The sequence below is a fragment of the Panthera uncia genome (assembly GCF_023721935.1).
Source record: "Panthera uncia isolate 11264 chromosome E2 unlocalized genomic scaffold, Puncia_PCG_1.0 HiC_scaffold_20, whole genome shotgun sequence".
Taxonomy (NCBI): Eukaryota; Metazoa; Chordata; class Mammalia; order Carnivora; family Felidae; genus Panthera; species Panthera uncia.
This window is the reverse complement of record NW_026057589.1, coordinates 6,021,545-6,041,535: the sequence shown is the minus strand read 5'-3', so window position 1 is coordinate 6,041,535 and position 19,991 is coordinate 6,021,545. Positions and strand designations below refer to the sequence as shown.

Here is a 19,991-nt window from a genome sequence, read left to right as displayed (position 1 = left end):
GCTGGATCCTCAATCAGGATCCCTGAGGCTGGGGCTCAAGCACTGAGCGTGACTGAATTCTCTCCAGGTCATACTAATGAGCAACCAGGCTCTCAAGTCACAGGTTTTAATGGCCTAAATCATATTGATATGAAATCCCCTTTTAAAAGGGGCTTGTTGGGATCCCTGGGTGGCTCAGTAGGTTAAGCATCCGACTTCAGCTCAGGTCATGATCTCACGGTTTGTGGGTTCGAGCCCTGCGTCGGGCTCTGTGCTGACAGCTCAGACAGAGCCTGGAACCTGCTTCAGATTCTGTGTCTCCCTCTGTCTGCCCCTCCCCCACTTGCACTCTGTCTCTCGCATTGTCTCAAAAATAAATAAAGTGTTCAAAAATTTTTTTTAAAAATAATAAAAAGGCCTTATCGGTGTGGCGTACTGTTATTTTTGTCATTATTTCACTTAGTACTGAATGTTGTATACTAACATTCTGTACAAATCAAGTGAAATAAAGTGAGTATATGAATAAAATGTGATACTGTGATTTATAATAAGAAATAGGTATTTGGTTTCGTCCTGTTTCTGGCTCACAGCTCCTCTAGCCCTTTACATTTCCAGAGCCATAAGAGCAGGGGAATATCTTTTGTTTAATTTGGTCTCTTGTCCTTTTTTCTTGAAATCTCCTCAGAGCTATAAAAATGAAATGGGTGTCTTGTTGTTTATATCGAGCCTTTTCAACAATAACTGAGTTAGGTTAATGAGGTGACTTTAGGAATCCCTGAAGCTGGGGATGGGGGTGATGACTGGCCACCCAAAGCTTGTTGCTGGGGGACCAGCCATATGATTAGAGAGTTGGACTTTTCAGTCCCACCTCCCTGGAGGAGACTGAGTTCAAGTACCTATCGTCAATGATTTAATCAATCATGCCTGTGGAATGAAACATCTATAAAAACCCCAAAGGACAGGATTCATAGAGCTTCCAGGCTGGTGAACAAGTGGACATTTGGGGAAGGGGGCCTGCCATAGAGTGGATGGAGGCTCGGAGCCCCTTCCCACATACCTTGCCTTGTGCACCTCTTCTATCTAGCTGTTCCTAAGTTGTATCTTTTTACAATAAACTGGTAATCTGGTGAATAACATATTTCTCTGAGCTCTGTGAACCAAATTAATCAAACCCTAGGAGGGGATCATTGGAATGTCTCATTTATAGCTAGTAGACCGGAAGTACAGGTGACAATCTGGATTTGTGACTGGTGTCTAAAGGGGATAGGAGGAGTCCTGTAGGACTAACCCTTAACCTGGGGGATCTGATGCTATCTCTAGGTCGATAGTGTCAGAATTTAGTTACATTGCAGGACACCCAGGTGCTGTCCGAGAATTGGTTGGTGCAGGAAAGCCCCCCACCCCCATTGGAATTGCTCTCAGAATCATATGTGGCCTATCCTGCTGCATATTTTAGTTCTTGGAGGTTTCCCTTGAGATACACAGACTTTCTAGATTAAAATTAGGGTCAGGTAATTTAACCACCCAACAGCCCCACAGGACCAGATTAAATGTGCTGCCAATTTGTTTAATCCTATGGAAACCCTGAGAGATGAGGTTGGTGGCCCCATTTTTTAAGCGAAGCAATTAAAGCTTGGGAAGGCACATCACTGTGGGGAAGGTCCCGTAACTGGGAAGTGGGAGTGTTGAGACCAAACATCAGAGTCAAGGGTTCATTGCATTAGATTTTAGCTGCTTCCTGATCCTACCATGGAGCTTAAAACCCCACCGTTTCAAATCGCAGACGACAAATGGGTAACGCTAATGACGGCAGTAATATCGTATTATCAACTCTTCAAGACGCTTTCACTTGTTTCAGAGACTCCTCTGATTGAAATAGCAATCTCAGGTGGCTGCTACAAGGTCGTCCTCCATTTAAAGCTGGGTACGGTTTCAAAAACTTCAAAATCTCCCAGGAAATGAATGCTATCAACTCATAGTAGCTAGGTTCTCAGGCTATCCCATTATGAGCCTGCACCACGCTGAGGAGGAGGCTGGGTCAGGGGCTGCTCAAGATCCCACCGTGGGAAACATAAATTTACGAAGTGACCTAGCTTTTCCACTCCTGGGTACCTACCCAAAAGAAAGAAATGGAAACATCCATCCAAACAAAAGCTTGTACACAAAGCTTCATAGCTGCCCCAAGCAAAAAACGAAAATGAAAACCAAACCAACTTCATAGCCACGTTATTCACTATAGCTAACAAGTAGAAACAACACAAACGTCCTTCAACAGATGGACAGGTAAACAAAATGGGGTGTACCCACACAATCAAACACCGTTTTTAGACTTAAGGAGTGGAGTAGCATACATGCTGTAGCACGGACACATCTCAGGGGACGTTGTGCTAAGCGGATACAGCCAGAGGCAGAGAAGTGCCTGATGTATCATTCTGTTTATGTGAGATGCCCCTAAAAGGCAAGTCCTGGGGGTCAAAAAAATGGACCCGTGGTCATTTGAGACTAGAAGGTGGGAATGGGTTAATTACAAAAGAGTACAAGGAGGATCTTTGCGAGCTGTTAGAAATGTTCTAACATGCAATTGTGGTCATGGTTGCACCTCGGTGAAAGTTTACTATGAAAGAAATCATTGAATTTCTCACTTCAAATGGGTAAATGTTATGGTGTGTAGATTTTGTCTAAGTGTGAGCACGCGTGTGTGCGTGCACGCGTTGGGAGCCTGCCGGAAGTAAGACGGCAAGGTTACGGTGGTTCAAAATTTAAGTTCTCCTTTACTCACTAAAACTTGCTGGCAGAACGTCAGACCTCTAGCCCATGGAATTGCACGGGAATCCAGATTGGGGAGACATGTTGGAACCAAAGTCCATTCTGAATTTCTAATGAAGAAACTGACCTTCCCAGGAACAAGAAGGTTTACATTGCCCTATGAGAGCTCACACCTTCTGCACTGAATATCTGGCAGGTTGTTGGCCATCTGGAGCCCACTCTCTGGGCATGGTGTAAGAACCTGGGGTGATCAACAGTATCAAGGATGGCTCGCACTGGCCACTGAAGGGGCCCACATACCAAACCAGCCACTTATTGCAGATGCCCATTTATGGTCCAGTTTGCTACTGTTTCCCAGATTCAGTGACTCTCAGCCAGGACATTGCAGGTGAATCATTGTCAAGTCTCTTTCTTTCTTTTTCTTTCCTTTTCTTTCTTTCTTTCTTTCTTTCTTTCTTTCTTTCTTCTTTCTTTCTTTCAGAGAGAGGGCGCAAGTGAGTGAGGGGCAGAGAGAGAGAGAGAGAGAGAGAGAGAGAGAGAAAAGCAGGGCTTATGTTCACCCGAAGTGGGGCTCAAGCTCACCCAATGTGGGACTCGAACTCACGAACTGTGAGATCATGACCTGACCCAAAGTCCGATGCTTAACCTACTGAGCCACCCAAGTGCTCCAGTCTATTTTTTTTCTCCCCTTTAGCCTGCTCCACTCAGAAAACTCACTTCTGTTCAAGCAGACTTTCTCCAGCCAGAACACTGTCTCTTTGTTCATATGTATGATGACGTTACAGATTTATCTTCTCACACTGTGGTGTGATTATGCTGACCCACTTTCCTGACAGGAAGATGTGAAGGTGTGACTGCAGGTGGCCAGCCCTCCTATTATCTCTCAAAGGCCCTGCTCTCCTAGATTCTGGAGGTGCCCAATACTCCTGCAGATTGAACACAGGGTATAGACATTGGCTTGAACCTCATACACTTCTTATTCTCTTAAATATGAGTTGAACAAACAGTTGCCTTTTCTCAAAGTGGGTTTAATATTGGCGTGTTCCTAGCATCTCCTCTTAACATGAGATCCCGATCTCTTAAGCCACTGCTGCTCCTTCCTCATGGAGTTGGATACAAAGACTGGGATAGAACTGGGTCATCACAATACTCCAGATAATCTTAATACCATTGCCTGAGAAAGTGGGCAATATGGGGCGGGCCGCCCTGACATGTATAGGCCACATCGGGTCTGCCCCTCTCCTATGGAACTGCAGGGACTCCGAATAGGGACTTAGACGCTTGGCACTGGAGAGACTGTCTGCATGTTGCCAAAATAATTAGTGAGCTTTGGCTGCTTGTTGGGAAGGGTCTGCCAGCCCTGATCCCAACCTTCTCTGGACCTGTAGCTCTAACACGAACCCCAGCCCTAGACTCAGATGACCCCCTTCTTAAATGTGACAAAAATACCAAGCACCCGGCACGATGGTGGCATTTTTCCATCAGTAACATTACTGTTTCACGCTTAGCACCATCTGTAACCTCATCCCAACCATGATGTTGTTAATCTTCTCTTCGGATTTAATAAAAACTTATTTACATTTGTTGAATGTCTAGAGTATCCCATGTCAGAATATTTCTCATCATTGTATTCATTGATCTACCTGTAAATTTATAGATGATCTATACATTCCTCCCCAAAGGCTAAAAAATTAGCTTTTTATCTGTGTTCTGTCATCTGCCTATTTATATCTAATTCAGGGTTTTTTAGTATCAGCACTACTGGCATTTTGGGAAAGATAATTCTTGGGGGTTTGTCCTATTGTTACGGGGTATATAGCATAATACTGAACCTCTGTCCACTAGATTTTAGTAGCACTCACTACCCAAGCCTCTGGTATCAAAAATTTCCCCAAACAATGCCACACGTCCCCTAGGAGGAAGGGAGAACAAGATTGACCTATTATCTATTCATTTCTCTCTATTGCTTTTTTCAAGAAGGTATGGAGTAGACGTTATCACTCCCATTTTACAGCTGAAGAAACTGAGGTTGAGGGTTTAGGTGACTTATACAAAGTTACATAAGCAGTAAATGGTGGTGCTGGGTTACAAAGTAAAGTTGCCTTATTAGAAAAGGCCATTTTTTTTCTAGGATGCTAGGCCATTTTAAATTAAATGCAGTGTTATGCGTTTTATCCTCAATGCGATTTTTCTCCTTTATTCTCAACCTAAAATCATTTCCAAAGTTAACTCTGACTCTCAACACAGAGGTCTTCCAGCCCAAACCTATATGAATGTATTTATGCTCCAAACCTTCATTCTAATCCTGTCTTCAAGTCAAGATGAAACCTTATTTCCAACCTCAGCTCTCCAACCAGTGCTTTCTAAAGTCTGTTTTCGTGTCATCCCACACGACATGGGCTGGATCTCAGCCTAGAAGAGAGCCCTGCAGTGCCGGTTAACCGAGCAGAAGTGAATAAGCCCATTTACACCGGGACATGTATATTGTTCCATCGTAAAGAAAAAGAAAGCGTCAGGTTCCTTCTCTGGTGAGCCAGCAAGTAAGTGGGCATACAGACCCTTGGCTGCCACAAATCCCCGAAGTTGGGATGTATGGAAATTCCAATAAAAGAAGGCTTCTATTTGTACTTTCCAGTGACAGGCTGGAACTTATAAATGTAACTTCTGGAAAACTGAGCAAATGGAAAAAGGGGCTTTAACCGATCTGTTGACTTCTCGGGGCCTGATGTTTTGGTTCAGCTCTTACAGAGTGGTTTTGATTTCTGCCGCAATACGCTGATGCTCATTAGATGGCTGACGGCTTCTGGCCTCCATGTCCAGAATTTAAACAGGGAGAGGTATTGTTTTATGGCAATTAACAGTGATGCTTGGAAGAGATGGCAACAAGCTGAAAAAAATTAATTGAAAATTTAACCTTCAAATAAAAATACTTGGACCTTAGGCTTCCATTTGTAAGCAGCTTATGCTGTCTGTGCATATTCTGTTATATTATTTAAGTATTTCCTACACCATTTCTGATTAATACAGCAGTGCTATTTTCCAGTCCAGTCTCCTTAATAAATATATGTGTCAAATATCTATTTCCTCCCCTGAATGCAAAGACTTTTAATTTCCCTTGTTTGCATGTGCTAACTGGTTGTGTAATGAGATTAACAGCTCTGTCTTCTTTTTTCTTCGGCAGATTTTATAAGAAAAGCCGGTGGGCTCCCAGACGAAGTTAAAAAGGTATCTTCTTTAATTTTGCATATTGTTAGCTGCAGTCCGGTTGCTAATGTTTGTTTTGTTTCCATCTGTCAAAAGCAATGCCAAAATACGTTGTGTTTGTCTTGAGTTGGCTCAGTTAGCCCTCCGCTGGAAACAGTTCTGTCATTTCGTGTTTGGTTAAGGCCCCGATTCACCAGCGCCCGTACGAGGGCCCATCTCTGCCAAAGGCTGCCAGCGCACGTTTAATCCAACTTCCTGGGAAACGTCGGCTTGACACAGAAAAAAAGAGAAAGGTGGGGTCGTGCCCTAGCAGAAATGTTAATTTGGAGCCAGTCCCGTCTCTGCAGTGGGTCCTGGCCTGATCCTGGAACCCTGTTCCTGCGGAGGTGGCAGGGCCCCGCTAACAGGTCACGTGGGGAGAGCGGCTTTGTCAGTGTCAGCATGGGACAGCCCCCCAGACGTGCTGCCTCCATGTGAGTCTGACAGAGTGTGTGTGTGCTGGGGCTGCCATAATAACAGAATACCGCAGGCCGTGTGGCTCGAAGAACAGACGCTTCTTTTCTCCTGGAGGCGGACCGTCCAGGAGCTTGGTGACGTCTGGAGCAGTTTCTCCTGAGGTCTCTCTCCTTGGCTCTCGGGTGGTTGATGATCATCTTCTCCCTGGGTCTGCACATCTTCTTCCCTCGGTGCCTGTATCTCCTCTGTGTCAGAATTTCCTCTTTACAAGATCCCTGGTCACATTGGATTAGGGCCCACCATAATCACCTCATTTTAACTTCGTGATGTCTTTCAAGACCCCGTGTCCAAATACAGTCACATCCTGACGCACTAGGGGTAGGACTTCAACATAACACTTCTGGCTTAAAATTTATTTAAAAAAAATTTTTTTAAATGTTTATTTATTTTTGAGACAGAGAGAGACAGAGCATGAACAGGGGAGGGTCAGAGAGAGGGAGACACAGAATCTGAAACGGGCTCCACGCTCTGAGCTGTCAGCACAGAGCCCGACGCGGGGCTCGAATTCACGGACCGCGAGATCGTGACCTGAGCCGAAGTGGGACGCTTAACCAACTGAGCCACCCAGGCGCCCCTAAAATTTTTTTTTAAATATTATCAGGCAAGAAGGGAAAGATCTTAGGCCCAAAACTGTAAAAATGGCCAGTCTGTAACTTCTCTCTCTCTCTCACTCTCGCTGTGTGTGTGTTTCTCTCTTTTTCCCCTCTTACTCTTCTTGCTTTTCCCCTTTCTCTCTCTGTGAATAAAAGCTCTAGCCACCATAAATATGCAGTCAGCGTGTCTCACAGGATGTAGTCTTCTGACTCCGAATGTATGCAGTTCAAATCCTGAGTTGGCCTCTTATGAGCCACATGGCCGGGGGCAGGTTGCTTCAGTTCTTTGAGTCTTAGATTCCTCGTCTGTAAAGTGGAATTATAACCACTACCCCAGCTGATTTTGTTTTGTAAGGGTGATAAGGTGCTTCTGAGGGGACCGGTGGCACATCAGGTTTGGCAAGTGCGAATGTTCTGTCCCGAGTACAGACAGTGGTGTGTGTGTGTTGCAATAGAGCTTTAAAAGTAATAACACAACTGACTTTTCTTTTTAATGTCTATTTATTTATTTTGAGAGAGAGAGCACAAGAGAGCACACGGGCAGAGACAGAGGGAGAAAGAGAGAGAGTCCCAAGCAGCCTCTGTGATGCGGGGTTCAAACCCATGAACCGTGAGATCACAGCCTGAGCCAAGATCAAGAGTTGGACACTTAACTGACTGAGCTGCCCAGGGGCCCCAACACAACCGACTTCTTAAACAATGTCACTGGTAAAATACCCTTCACTGGGGACAGATGGCTTCCACTTCCAATCCATCCTCCCTTGTATGGAACAGAAGGGCATTATCTTTATTTCTACCTAGTTCATATTAAATACATGTGTTTTTTTTCCTCTCTGTCTCCCACAAACACTCACTCTCTCACACATACACACACACTCTCTCTCTCTCTCTCACACACACACACACACACACACACACATACATATACACTCACATCTGTGTCTTGAATTTAGTCATTCATAGGACAGCTTAACCAAAGGTATTTCACATGGCTGCACATCTTATTTTGAATTTATTTTACTCAGAAATTACCAAGCCTTATATATATATGAAAGAGAAGAGTCATCATTTATTGTTGTTTTAAAAAGAGAAGGCGTTCTGGGCTCTGGTTACAGCCTTCCTCCTCTTTCTTAAATCCCCTCAATTCCGTCAGTCAGCTTCCAGGACCGGGCCCTGCCAGAGGACCTCTTGCTATGAATTAAAATCAAAATATCCAACAACTGACCCCAGAAGAAGTGTGTGTGGCTGGGCTCATAGTTTTTATTATTCCATGCCCCTTTCTGAAGTGATACCCCGAACCCCTGGCAGCTTTATATAAAGTAGCTACTTACTTAATTACTATATTACTTAAGGAGTTGTTGTCTATAAACAGAAAAACAGAGAGTTTGTTAGTAGTGCTAAAAACCAAAAAAAAAAAAAGCGACAATAAAACACAGGACTCTGAATGGTACATTTCCTGGTTTGGGTGGGAGACATCTGTCTTCACAAAGTATCAAAACATCTGAACCCTTGGTGTAAATCATTAAGTCCTTCCAGTGAATAGTCCACATTGGGATTTTACAAAGTAACTTCTTCTGTCTAGATCTTTGACCCTGGGAGAAATAGACGGTGGCGTGCATAGTGCCCGGGGCATCAGGCAGTTCTTAAAATGGTAGTTACAACAGCCATTTAATAAAATGGAGATACTTGATTATATCATTGTAAGTGAAAATAAGAAGCAAAGTATGTTATATAACGCATGTTAAAATGCTTAACGGTAAAAAAGGAACCCATCTAATAAATATCCAATAACGTCTGAAACTTAGCACAGTCACACAGGAATGCATCTGGAAAGAGCCCTCTTCCGTGAGGTGGGGAGTCGGCCTTTCCTCTGCTCTGTCCTCATTGAGTATCAGAATCTGTCTCCCATTAGTCTGAGCCTGATTTGGATTTCTGTGATGGACAGAGCGTGTTGTACGGGACTTGGAGGGTGAAGGGTGTGTTTGAACTGAGGATATCATAAAGGAGTCAGAGGGTGGGTCAGCATGGTTGAACTCAATCTGAAATGAAAATTTTATGGAGATATTTAGACGGTTGGCATACCCATGATTCACATAACCTTTGAATGTTACAAAGCAGGGCCTGGATAAAAACTTCCAATTTCCTCCAAGACATTTATCTGTTTTTTCTCACTTTGTTCATTTTCGCTATCCAAGCTCTCTTCTTCCCATGCCATTCTGGACACATGTAGACTTGTCCCAAGGTCACATTTCTGTGGGGCAGGCTGAGGACTATGGGATGCAGGATTTTCTAGGTTCCTGCAACTAGAAATAGTTAAATTCATAGAATGTGAACAACACAACTTATTATAAATCACGTTCTAAGGGCATTCTGCTTTCCTCCATTGTGTTCCACCATATCCAGCTACTTCTCTGGTTTGTCTGTGCACCCCCTCTGTTTTCTGCACCCTGATATGGTTCGGTTCCTTTGATTGCCATGGGGTGTAGTGCTGGGGAGGGTGTTTGGCAGCAGCAATTATTTTTTCAAAATGGGAAAATACAAATAATAAAAGGAGTGTCTCAGCTACAGGGGTATAGATTTCACGCCTCTTCCTAAATACCACGATTTGACCCTCCCGGTAGGATTTGGCTGATGAATCCCTTTCCACCCACAGCCACAAGGCTCAACATTGAGAAGAGGGCCTGGAAGGAAACATATGGAGATGTTAAATAATGGCTGCGTTCGGTCATGGGATTTGGGGGCTTTTTTGTTCCCTTGTTCTCCAACTGTCTTTTAGGGACTTTGACCAAACAAAACAAAAGAAAAAAACCTGTAACAGTCACGGTAATTTTTCATGTGCATACCAAACTCCTTGACATTATATGAACTAAATTCTGTTAATTTCAACACTTCTCACATATAAGAAATTGAAATAATTGAAATTGAAATTTACAAAGAGGACTAATAAAAAATTCCCCTTACAATCATTACCATATGCTGGATGCTGGTAGGAATAATTTTCTAATCTAATAATTTGAAAAATATATTTGTAAACCAATATAAATAGAAAGATACGGAGAAGATTGTCCGTAATAAAAAAAATGTGGGGCTGTTTCAGTCCATCCCAACCTTTATTTAATCCCTCATTTATTCATTCAGTCTTATATATGGGCTAGGCCATGGGATTCACTGGGGGAAGTAAGTACATAGTCCCTGTCCTCAGGGGGTTTGTCGTCTATGTTAATTTCCTATCTGAAAAAATATATCCTTGGATTTAACAGATACTAAATTAAAGTGAGTGGAGAGAAAAAGCAGTAGTTTGCAGAAGTGTATTTTGCATGTATAAAGTATGGAGGATGAAATTTTATTCTCCACTTCACCCGCTGCACACACATACACCCTCCCCCCCCCCCACACACACACATTTTCACACTCTCTTTATCTGGCTCAGAGACTCAGGATTTATACCAATCATAAAAATAGTCATTTATTTAAAGCACTTATTCTTCTGGAAGGGTCAGTTGACTCCCCCATATCTTGCTCCATCCTACTGGTGCCTAGTCAAAGGAAATTCAGACAAGCAATGAGGGTGAACAGGGCCCCCTTACATCTCAGGGACCATAATTCCTATATGGAAAGGGCTGTGTGGGGGCAGAGACAGGAAAGTCCCTGGCAGCAGTGCTGACAATAAACGTGACTTCTGTGTTTCATTGATTCATTGATTTCACATGTCAGAGAACCAAACAGATGGATTAGGAGAGGATCTCACCTTGGTCCCGCAGTACCTGAGTGGAAGAACACTCCTGCGGACGAGCAAATCCGTGTGGCATCATTCAAGAACGTTTATCACAAAACAAGTCAGTGGTAGTGAATGGGAAGTACTACAGTAGGAAAGAAAAATAACATCACCCCGAAAATCATTTGTTGTCAAAGTGAGGTGTGGAGGAAACAGAGAGAATGTTTGGTAAAATACGGGAAGACGGGTCCTAAAACGGTCTTTGGAAGCCATTTCAAAAATAACACAAACATATGAAAATATGAAGCTCAGGATACAAGAAAAGATTGCAAGAGTAATAGGAGGTAAATGGCTCCCTACCCACAGTTAAGACAGAAATGATCAGAAAGTCAAATCCAAGCTGATTAGGATAAATTCAAAACATGTCCGCTAAATAGATCCCTCCTTCCCGTTTTCCCTCCCTGCTCTCTTTCTTTCTTACGTATTTATTGAGCATTCAATATGTGTCACAGGAATACAAATAAAAAGATGAGAAAAGGATAGAGAGGCAGAGAATGGATATAATACACATAAATTTTCGATATTTCTGAAGATTAAAAGAGCAATGGAAAGAAAACAATCATCAAGGGTATAATTAGATACAATTTTCTAAAGCTGAAAGGATCCAAATACGGAGATCAAACATCCCCACTGTATTATAAGAAGAGATAATGAAAAGAAGATTTACACCTAGAATACCATGGCAAATTCCAGAAAATAGAGTGACTGGTACAGTGTTTTCAGAGAAAAACATGTGACTCAAGAATGGGAAAACCAGCCAAATGCCCATTCGCCAGTAAGGGCCAAAAGCAAAAGACAAACAGAACAAAAATCTCCAGAAAACCTACACAAACACAAAATGAACAAACAAACAAACAAAAAACAGGTTGAAAAACTTTTAAAATAAATTTCCCCTAAAATCTTATTCAGTGGGGGGAAAGAATGTGAATATGAGTTATACACACTGATACTGACTTGAAATTAGAGACTCAAGAATGGGAAGCCATGGTATGAAAAGGATGGTTACAAGCAAAGAAAAGAATGAATTTAAAGTCAAAAACTGTAAATATCCTTCTAATTTGAATGCAAATATAATTCTTCAAAGAGATGATTCTCAATCGTCCAGTACTAATCTAATAGGAAATGGGTTTATGAAAGGGAGGTGAAAAACACAAACTCACTACGTTGCTCATCTTACAAGGAGGTGAGAGTTGATGTGAAATCTTGTGAATCAGAGAAAAAAATGACTCAAATATATAAAAGCAATGCAGAGCAAAGCAAAATTTATAAAACACCTCCTTCCAAACTGCTGGGAAAAAAAATAAGCAAAAACAAAATGTAGACCAAAAAACTAAAAATGTGGTTAAAGAAGGAAATGGTCAAGCAATACGAAAAGCTGATATAAAACAAGATGATCAAGTCAGTCAATAAAACATTAACTGATTCTCGTCTTAGTTATTATATGCCAAGAATCTGCTGTCAGCACTTTTTATGCACCTCATTGAATCCTTTTTAATAGATGAGTAAACTGAGGCACAGGTGTTTAAGTACATCGACAGTGCTTAGAGCAGATCTCTTGGCAGTTAGTATTGACCCTGACATCTGGCATTGCAGACAGGCAACGTTTTCATCTAAGCCTGCCTTGGGCAGAGAGGATGCTCCCTAAAATCTATAAGATCTTATAGGTAGTTTCCTGTGATCTTATCCCCCTGCCAGCTCAACACTGTTAGAGCTCCACTGTTATGTTGAGAATACAGGAGAAGAGGGCAGTGGGGAGAAAAATAAACGAAGAAGTACCTGATTGATAATATTGTTATTGTAAACACTGGGATTTTCCCTAGGAGTCACGTCTTACATACCTCTCTCATTTTGCCTATGTTTTCAGAGTGCCCAATGGCTTCTATAGCCTACAGGCGTGCTTGCTTAAGCAGCACATTCTCACCAGCAGGCAGGAGTAAAATGATGTGAAGGGCTGATAGTTCACAGCTCTGCATCCCAGAGGAAACCGCACAGAGAGAGGTTCCTGGACTGCCCGGGAGAGGCTTCTGTTGATGTTTTTAGACCCTTTTAAAAGATTCTATATAATTAACAATATTCTCCAACAATGAGAAGACCAAACTTCTCTTACTATGTTCAACAGTAAATTCCCACCTGGTGTTACGTACAACAAAAAGACAAAGGACGTTGGAAAAATTGGATAAAACACATTATCGAGGAAATGCAAAAACAGAGCAACCAGCGCTGACAACATTGGTTTCCAACAAACTTTATTCCAGGCTGAATAATATTAAAGGAGACAAAGAATGTCATTTTACAATCCACAGTGAAGATAAAATAGTCATGAAAATTTATTTGCTGAATTACATAGCATCAAAATATATAAGGCTAAAAATGTTCGAAATAAAATGGGAAATTTACAGACACGTGTTTGTTTTGGGAGGCTGAGACATACCGCTCTTATCCTTGGCAGGGAAGAGATTCAAAATACATAAGTACATAGACAAATTTAAATAAAATAATAACATTCATATTTTAAAATAAAAATATTTCCTTAGGCTTTCATGGAAGATTGATAACATTTGCTCTTATGCTAAGCCATAAGAATAAGCATGATACATTCCTTATAGGGGGTATTTTATAAGATCAACTCTTCAAATTTAATGTCAGATAAATACAGATGAAAAATAAAAGTCAAAACAATAATAACAATTAAAATTCCCCTCTAACTAATTTTTGGTTAAAGAGTAATGGGACCTAAGTTAGTAATTATTTAGAAATAATATTAAAGTAAGAATATTTTATTGTGAACACAAGTTATAGTTCCAAAGCTTTACTCCAAGGCAAAGTCATAACAGAAGTCAATTCCTTAGTCAATAAGAAGTAATAAAAGTAAATTAATCAGTCTCTTTCAGATGTTAGACTGAGAACCCAAAACCCCTGGGGATACTAGGCAAATACAAATGATGAAGATAAGAATAGAAATAAACTAAAATAGGAAATAATTAGAAAATAAAAGAACTAAGTTAGCCCAGTGTCTAGGTCTGTCTGTCTCTCTGCCCTCTATCAAAAATAAATAAACCAATCAACTAGATCAATTTCTTATCATCTTATTAAAAAATAAGAATCACCATTTATCCTTAAGGAAAATTAGAGACTAGATCACTCCAAATATAGAGAAGGCTTAAAAATAAGAGAATGCAATTAAAATGTACACACTCTAGGTCAGTACATTAATAAAATTATTGATAAAATTTATTAGGGAAGAAATAGAAATAACTGAAATTGGGTAAAAAAAACCCACAACCCAATAATTAATTGAAGAGACCAATTGCCATGGAAGAAAATGAAAACATCCTGTCTAACGTGGCAGGCAATTCCATTGATGGCTTCTGTCATACCATTGAAGATCAGATCGTTTCTGTGAGTCATAAATCATCTTAAAGCACAGGCAAAATATGAATATGTACTTCTAAGTTAGTAATATCACAGGCTATGTATATTTGATATAACTTTCTTTTTTAAAAATTTTTAACGTTTATTCATTTTTGAAAGATGAGGGGAGACAGAGCATGAGTGGGGGGAGGGGGAGAGAGAGAGGGAGACACAGAATCCAAAGCAGGTTCCAGGCTCTGAGCCATCAGCATAGAGCCTGACGCTGGGCTCTATCTCACAGACCATGAGATCATGACCTGAAGTCAGATGCTTAACTGACTGAACCACCCAGGTGCCCCTATTTGATACAACTTTCAATCAAAATACAAAAAGACAAACTAGCAAAACAGCATACACTGAAGAGTGTAGGATCATATATTGTTGGGCTAATGATATGGATTGAAAGTACATTTTCAAAATCAAACAGATTCTATTGCCCAAAGAATCTTTGGGAAAACCAGTCTCTGAATCTACCAAGTCATCTATCAATCAACTCTATCTACCTGTCTATCTTGCTCTCTTTTCTACATGTGTATTCCTATGCACATACAGTATATACATGTATTCCTGGGTCCTCTATCGTTATTTATGCTCATTCTGTATAGTACATTGATTTAGTTATTCAGGTGTTTCTGTGTGTAAAGTCATCCTAACGTGTTGATCGAGGTACACATTTGCACAAAAGCCTCGGAAGTATCTGTAGAATGCCAGTGTGCTAAGGTCATTGGGCTTTTTCTGGATTCATTCACAAAGATGGGGTAACTGTTGTTTTAACAGACCTGGTACCTCTTGTCTCAGTTGTAGGAATAGTTGGAAGGACTAGACCTGAGGATTAACACAGGACATTTCCTCTAAGATTCCTGGGATGACCCCTCTGCCACAGCCCCAGTTGTTCTCAAATTCAGTAAACACCCTGGGCTTGTACCTTCTTCAAAGCTTCCTTCCCAGAGCCAACCATAGCTTCAGGGATGCTGATGGCATGAAGTCTCTCTTCAGCTGTTTCCATGCCTTGAAATGTAGTTTAGACAGTCATGGGGCAAGGAGACACAGGATGCCTCTGTGTAGGTGAGCAGGTTACTGCAGTGGGACCACCTCCTCCAGCCAGGCCACCGGACTCTGTTTGCATGCAGGGCTTCCTAACTGCACGCTTCCATCGTCTTCTCTCTCCAGCTGCACAGGATGGGCTGAGAATCTGCTTGCGGGGTAATCAGTCATTTGTCGCTCTGACCACTCAAGGACAAGAAGAGACTTTTATGGACAGTTTTTGTAGTTATACTGAGATATGTGAGAGCCCTAAATTTGAAATAAAATAGCCACACCTGATGGACGGCGGGAGGGCTCTAGTTGTTCTGGGAGCCATACGTCTTAGCTCTTCTGTTGAGCGCTTTACTGGGTGTTGTTGTGGGGGTGGTATCATGGACTTTCTTTGCAAAATGAATAAGAAAGAAAAGGAAGGAGAAGGGGTGGGGGGAGGGTCAGGAGAAGGATCAGGACCCAAATAGGTGTGCTACTTTTCTCTTGAGGGAAATTTGGATAAAGGAGCCACCACGGTTCAGCATTCACCCTGAGTAAGAGAGAAGGAACTTTTGTTTTCATGCTCCAGCCAAAGACGGAAGAGAAAATAAAACAGAACAGACTGACGAACAAACAGAACTAGTTAGTTTTTCTCCCTCCAGACTGTGAGGAGTGGAAAGTCACCTTAAACCCTGAGCCGTGAATCCTGACTCAAGGAATGTGATACATGGAGCTAGGGTTTTAAGAGGGATTTTGGAAAACTTTGAGTTCACCTCCTCACTCGGGAGAAAGATGCATCCAAACCCCTTGACAAGCAAGTCTGTCTGCCTCTGGGTGAATTTATCTCAATTTGACCCCACGTGTGCACCAAGTCAGAATTCACTGCCTGCCTCTGGCCTCCGGGATGGGGGGAGGGGGTTCTGACTCCTCCACCCCCAAAGTGAGCGATAGTGGTTAGTTATGCTCTAGCTTACTTCTGGTTCTAGCTTCTGGTTCTCCCTGCCACTCCCGGGGGCTGGGACAGACTTTAAATCCTGTGTGGTCCTGAGAGCACTTTGGGTGTAGACAGATTCATGAAGAGAAATTGCTTGCGAGGCCCTGGAAGGTTATAGAAAAGCAAATGCCCCAGCTGAGGTCAGGTTGAGAGAGACATGAGAAGGTCAGTCCAGAGCAGGAAAGGAGAGCCTACTCAAGTCGTGCATCTGGAGGGGGGTTTGATAAAGGCCTTCTTTATAAGCATGTGCCTGGGTGTACAGAAACCCCAAGGGGGAGTGCTGTGCCCCGGGACTAGTAACGGTGTGGGGAGGGGTTGTTATCCTTGTCACCCTGGGCCTATAAAGGCAAAGAGAGGGAAGGTGGACAGCATCTGGAAGGAGAGGTTGGCAAGAAGAGGGGTGCCAAGACAGGAGCCGTGGCAGTTGGAGCCAACTTGAGGCAGATCTGCACAAGGGGGACGGAGAAGGGGGGTGAATGGTAGAAGAAAAGGTACCGTGACCTCACTCGCCTACCCCTGCCAAGTCTTTCCTGCGGGGCTCCTCGCTGGCCACACCCAAAGGGATTGCCAGAAGCCAAGTGAGTCCCTTGGTGCAGTCCAAACAGGTCAGCCCCACAGGACGCCAGAAGCAGAGAGGAGGGCGAGGGCGGTACAGCACTGTGTGGGTGGGGGTTCAGAGTTGCTCACAAGTGGAGGCATGGGGAAATCTGCAGAAGTTCTGTGACTTTGACCTGACTGCTCCCTCCCAGCTTCATTGCCCTTATACATCACAGTGATCGTCAGTGTGAGAGGGAAGAGGTGGGAACCCATTTCCCATCTCTGCTCTGCCCATTAGACAGATGAGGAAAAGCAAGGCTTGGCCGCAACACCACGCTGCCTCCCATGGGACAAGACACCGATTTCCAAGAGCAGGCTCCCTCTGGATACACACCAGTCAGTGGACTGACAGGTGTCTCAGACTCAGGAATCACAGAAACACGTCTTGCAGGACCAATGATGCGGGTTCCCCTCACTGGGCTAAAAGACTAACAGCAGCTCATGAAACCCCATCTGGTTATGGTGCACGTACCAGAAAATGTGGCCATCTCTTCCATCATTTGGTTTTAGTGGAGACTGTTTTCAAATGGAAGCAATCTGTCTTTCTCATGTCTGGGAAGAGTGGTTATTAACTATGAGGAAACTGTCTCCAGCAGTAGGTCAATTAATTACTGCATTTTAAAGCTGCTTCGTGAAAAACAGCAATTAATTTCACTACATTTCTGGGTAGTTCTTCTGCAAACCTTATCCATTTGAAATCACGTTATCATGGGCGGATGTGGAGACTTGATTATTTCTGAGAGCTTTATAGGAGATCATATTCTTTTTTTATTTTTTTAAGGACTGTGGGGATAGAATTAGGTTTTAATTATCACTGGCACCTTTTCACTACTGGAAATGACTTGAAAACAAGACGGGAAGAATTTACACCAAAAGGAGAGTTGATAAATACTCTGAAAGCCTATTTATCTAAACACATCTTCAAGTTGAAATGCCATCTGATAAGAAAAAAAAATCCAAATATAAAATGGGACATTTCTGTTTACTTACTAATATTCTTTGTACTTTTCTGGTCTAATTGGTTACGAATTCCATAAGCTTTTTTTCTGGGTGAGAAATATCAAAGGGACTATTTTCACCTGTTCCGTGACCTTTTACCTCAGCCTCAGCTGCATTATCTTTCACTGGGTTGGACCCTGCTGCCCTCCTATTTGGTTTCACAGGAAGCCACAGAGAACTTGACTGGCTTTGGTCCAGAGGGCAGTGAGCAATAGTTTTTCATTGCCGTATATTATCTGGCCTTGGGAACTGGCCAAACCTGGGTTTAGGGACTAAATATAAGTTGGGCATTTCATGCTGACCTTGCCAGACTTTTCTGAGGGTGTCTGATTTCAAGCAATTCTTATAGGTAAAGACCACGTTTCTCAACCTCAGCACTTTAACATTTGGGGCTGGATAATTCTTTGTTGTGAGAGCTGTATTATACATCGTAGAATGTTTAACTGCATCCCTGGCCTCTACCCACCAGATGCCAGGAGGAGCCCTCTCCCCTCAGTTGTGATGATCAAAAATGTCTCCAGATAGTGCGAAGTGTCCCCTGAGGGGCAAAATCATCCTTAATTGAGAACCACTGGTGTAAATACAACTATTTACGATTATAGAGATAGAGAGATTGAAAGACTATAGGAAAATATACATGGACATATGTATACATAGCTCAATAATAAAGGTTGTTTTTGGAAAGACTGTGAATCAGTGTTCTCCAGAGGAACAGAACCAGTAGGAAATATATACATATGTACACAATACATATATAAACCTACATACACATCCATCCATACACACACACACACACACACACACACACACACACAGTTTCCCTTTGCACAATACAGGGATTAGGGGCCCTGTCACCCTGCACAGTCGAGAATCCTCATGTACTTTTGGCTCCCCCCAAACTTTTAATACCTACTGTTGAGCCAGAAGCTTTACTGATAACATAAATTGTCGATTAACACATATTTTGTATGTCATATGCATGCTATATTCTTACAATAAAGTAAGCTGGAGAAAAAAAGTTAAGGAAATCAAAAGGAAGAGAAAATAGATTTATTGTACTGTATTTATCAAAAAACAATCCACTTGTAAGTGGATCTATACAGTTCTGGCCCTTGTGCTGTTTAAGGGTCAACTGTATATGGAGATTATAGGAATTGGCTCATGTGACTTTGGAAGCCGAGAAGTCCCACAGTCTGACATCTAGTTCTCCAGAAGCCTGAGAAAGAGGACCACCAGTGTCTGAGGGCAAGAAGAGAGGGATGTCCCAGTTCAAGCAGAGAGTAGATTCTCCCTTCTTCTACCTATTTCTTTGACTCAGGCCCTCAGCAGATTGGATGAAGCCCACCCCCTTCTGTGGGGAGTTCTTTACTTAGTCTGCTGATTCATACGCCAATCTCTTTTGGGAAGCCCACAGACACACCCAGGAATAGTGTTTCACCTACTCCCAACATCCCTGAGCCCAGCTGCGTTGACCCATAAGATGAACCATCACACCTTGTGATGTGTCTTCAGGCGCATCTGGATTTCAGTCGAGGCTTTGTCGAGACAACCTCCGGGGTACTTCCTCCTCTCTAGAGGCTGCCCTCATAAGGTTTTGGTAACAATAGATGAGCGAGTGTGTACAGAGTGGTGAGCACTGGGTCTGGTACCCAGGAGGTGCTCCAGGAAAGCTATTTCCTCCCCACGTGCAGAAGCCATCAGTACTAAATGGACTGATAGCTGCTGGAAGCAGAAGAGTCATTGCATTCACTGATAGATGTTTCTATTCTCTGCTGTGTCCCCTGCAAGAGATGTCTGTCCTTGTTTCATGTCATATACTAGTTTTTCATTTCCCATAAACTTGCTTTTCTTCAAAAAGTATGTAAGCAACACGCAAACACACTGTCATTGCAAAACTTCAGACACCACAGATAAAGGAGGCCGAAGCCTCCTTTGCCCTTTGTACCCCAAGGCCTCCCCCCATCTCCAGAGGCAGCCACTGGCATCAGATTGAGACGTGTCCTTCCAGGCCTTTTCTCGAATTTTTATACCATTATCATTTTGCGTGTGTAAATGTGCACATCTTTATCTTGTACAGACTGAGGTGTCACCTTTTCAATGCATATGTCAGTATATTCAGACCTGGCTCCCTTTGGCATTGTAT

General features: G+C 42.5%; 1 long non-coding RNA gene across 2 annotated transcripts in view; it reads left to right on the top strand.

Annotated features, from left to right (window-relative positions):
• The window catches only part of LOC125916400 (uncharacterized), a 544,336-nt gene that overhangs the window by 518,463 nt on the left and 5,882 nt on the right, over nt 1–19,991 (top strand). For both annotated transcript variants that reach the window (XR_007455898.1, XR_007455897.1), the window contains one exon: nt 5,927–5,970. This is a non-coding gene — a long non-coding RNA (uncharacterized LOC125916400). The remainder of the gene's footprint in view (nt 1–5,926; nt 5,971–19,991) is intronic.